Source organism: Orcinus orca, chromosome 4, assembly GCF_937001465.1.
Source record: "Orcinus orca chromosome 4, mOrcOrc1.1, whole genome shotgun sequence".
Taxonomy (NCBI): domain Eukaryota; kingdom Metazoa; phylum Chordata; class Mammalia; order Artiodactyla; family Delphinidae; genus Orcinus; species Orcinus orca.
Genome location: NC_064562.1, coordinates 50,453,123 through 50,456,697, shown reverse-complemented (window position 1 = coordinate 50,456,697; position 3,575 = coordinate 50,453,123). Strand labels below are relative to the sequence as shown.

The 3,575-nt window shown below is 42.9% G+C and overlaps 1 pseudogene; it reads left to right on the top strand.

Annotated features, from left to right (window-relative positions):
* The first annotated feature begins 1,277 nt into the window (after positions 1 to 1,277).
* On the top strand, positions 1,278 to 3,356 carry LOC101278373 (heterogeneous nuclear ribonucleoprotein K-like; annotated as a pseudogene).
* Positions 3,357 to 3,575: the final 219 nt, after the last annotated feature.

The following is a 3,575-nucleotide window of genomic DNA, read 5'->3' as shown; positions in this document are numbered from 1 at the left end:
GTTGATTAGGAAGAATTGCTTTATATAATTTGATGCTGAAAATCTCGTATGGTTTTAAGAAAGAGAAAAGCTGTCCCCAACCTCCAGGGACTGGGCTGGTACTCCCAGCAAGATCTTCATGTTCTTTTTTTGAAATAAACAATTTCACAGAACACTGACATCAGACAAGCTGCTCTGTGACCCTGATGGATCAAGACACGAACAAGGCCACTTCATAACCACAGCTGAACACAGAGTAAATCATGAATGCGGGCTAAGCCACAAAAATGATCAAACATCTGGCTGTGCAGGCTGATCAGCACGCCTGCTGCTTCTTTACTCGTTACAGTTTTAGCCTCGGTCTTGATATCCCTTTGTCTAGGTAAGATTTAATAAGAGACCCAACCATAGAATTGCCCCACTTTCTGACAACATTCAGTCCAGAGCGAAGCCCTGTTTCCTAACCCTCCCCCCAAATCACCTAATGCAAGTCCAAGTTTAAAAAGAAGTTCTTCTGAATGAATGCCATTTTCATGAGATACACCCTCCCCAAGATGTGATTTCTCCCTCACACAACGAGCAGCACACACTGCTTGTTCAAACACGGTGGTGTCCCAGTGGAGGGTGTGACACCTCCTTTACTTCACCTATTAGTAATTTCAACTTAACTTGGCTAGAACATTGCAGGTAAACTCGATGTATCCTAATCTAGCTTTCCAGGTTCACATCTCTAATTTACACAGTATTTTCTCTCCAGATTTCCTCAATTTTTCAGTATTCTTTTCTTTAGACATGTAATAGGTCAACAATAATTTTGTTAAATGCTTGACAATCTTCCTCCTTTCCAAGTATTTTAATAAATGTGATATTTATTTATTTACTTATCATAGAAACATAGAAATGCTTATGGAAAGATGACAATCCAGTTTCTGTTTGGCTGGTGCATGTGTTGCCATTTGCTTGTAAGGCATTTTGAAACTCTGAGGTTTCCTCTGAGTCAACTCCCTGCAGGTGAATAAGTAGAAAGGCCTGTGTCAGGGTACTGACATGGGGAAGCCAAAATTCCCAACTGTCAATAAGTGAGGTCAGTGGAGAGACTGAGTAATGCTCCATCTATGTAATTCTTTGAATTCCTAGAGGAAAAGTTCATAGAGGAAACGGTTTTGAACAAAATGAGAAACAATCCTTTCAGTCATGTTTTATTTCTCAACATCATTTCCTGTTCTTAGACTAAAAGGTACCTATGACGGATAACATTTGCTCCAAATTCTCAGAAAATAAAGCTTGTTTTCCTCGGCAGGTGTCATTATCCTCTGTTTCTCTGCTGCATTAACCTCGACGTCTTGCCTACTTCCCACTTATCTGCGGCCTACAAGCTACTGCAGCACTAGGGTGTCAGTTGGTCCCGCCCAGAACACTTCAGTTCTGCCCTGCAAGGATATATTTAATAACTGATTGGTGTGTCCCTTTAATACAAGAAAATGGAAACTGAACGGCCAGAGGAAGCCTTTCCCAACACCGAAACCAGTGGCGAACTTGGTAAACACCCTGCTGAAGATATGGAAGAGGAACAAGCTTTTAAAAGATCTAGAAACACTGATGAGGTGGTTGAATTACGCATTCTGTTTCAGAGCAGGAATGCTGGGGCAGTGGTTGGAAGAGGAGGCAAGAATATTAAGGCTCTCCATACAGACTGCAATGCCCGTGTTTCAGTCCCAGACAGCAGTGGCCCCGAGCACATACTGAGTATCAGTGCTGATATTGAAACAGTTAGAGAAATTCTGAAGAAAATCAGCCCTACCTTGGAAGAGGGCCTGCAGTGGCCATCACCCACTGCTATCAGCCAGCTCCCGCTCCAATCTGATGCTGTGGAATGCTTAAATTACCAACACTATAAAGGACGCAACTTTGACTGCCGAGTTGAGACTGTTGATTCACCAGAGTCTGGCTGGAGGAATTACTGGGGTCAAAGGTGCTAAAATCAGAGAACTTGGAGAGAACACTCAGACACAATCAAGCTTCCCCAGGAACGTCGTCCTCAATCCACTGACAGGGTAGCTCTTACCGGAGGAAAACCTTTTAAGGTTGTAGAGTGCATAAAGGTCATCCTTGATCTTATATCAGAGTCTCCCATCAAAGGACGTGCTCAGCCGTATGATCCCAATTTTTACGATGAAACCTACGATTATGGTGGTTTTACAATGTTTGATGACTGCCGTGGACGTCCCTTGGGATTTCCCATGTGGGCAAGAGGTAGTTTTGACAGAATGCCTCCAGGTCGGGGTGGGCGTCCCATGCCTCCATCCAGAAAAGATTATGATGATATGAGCCCTCGTCGAGGACCTCCTCCTGGACGAGGGGGCTGGGGTGGTGGCAGAGCTCGGAATCTTCTTCTTCCTCCACCACCACCCCTTAGAGGAGGAGAGCTAATGGCCTATGACAGAAGAGGGAGACCTGGAGACCATTATGATGGCATGGTTGGTTTCAGTGCTGATGAAACCTGGGACTCTGCAGTAGATACATGGAGCTCATCAGAGTGACAGATGGCTTATGAACCACAGGGTGGCTCTGGACATGATTATCCCTATGCAGGGGGTCGTGGCTCATATGGTGATCTTGGTGGACCTATTATTACTACAAAAGTAACTATTCCCAAAGATTTGGCTGGATCGATTATTGGCAAATGTGGTCAGTGGATTAAACAAACCCGTCATGAGTCAGGAGCTTCGATCAAAATTGATGAGCCTTTAGAAGGGTCCGAAGATCGGATCATTACCATTACAGGAACACAGGACCAGATACAGAATGCACAGTATTTGCTGCAGAACAGTGTGAAGAAGTATGCAGATGTTGAAGGATTCTAATGCAAGATATTTTTTTCTTTTTTATAGTGTGAAGCAGTATTCTGGAAAGTTTCTCTAAGACTAGTGAAGAACTGAAGGAGTCCTGCATCTTTTTTTTTTTTTTTTAAATCTGCTTCTATTTAAAAAGCCAACATTCCTCTGCTTCATAGGTGCTCTGCGTTTGAGGTGTAGCGAAATCTTTGCAGTTCACCAGGTGAACTGTTTGAGTTCCTTACAAATAGGGTTGGGGGTTGGGGGAGGGTGTGCAAAAACGAACAATGAAATTTTGAAACAGCAGCAGAGTGAGTGAATTTTAATTTCTGTTCATTGTTGGTGGTTTTAAAAAAAAATCCCCCCATGTAATTATTGTGAACACTTTGCTTTGTGGCCACTGTAACATTTGGGGGAGTGGGACAGGGAGGAAAAGTAACAATAGTCCATATGTCCCTGGCATCTATTCAGAGCAGTGTGCAGAATGTAATGCTCTTTTGTAAGAAACGTTTTATGATTTTTAAAATAAATTTAGTGAACCTGTTTTTGGTGGTCATTTCTTTTAAGACTTTTTTTTTAACATCTTTATTGGAGTATAATTGCTTTATAATGGTGTGTTAGTTTCTGCTTTATAACAAAGTGAGTCAGTTATACATATACATATATCCCCATATCCCCTCCCTCTTGCGTCTCCCTCCCTCCCACCCTCCCTATCCCACCCCTCTAGGTGGTCACAAAGCACTGAGCTTATCTCCCTGTGCT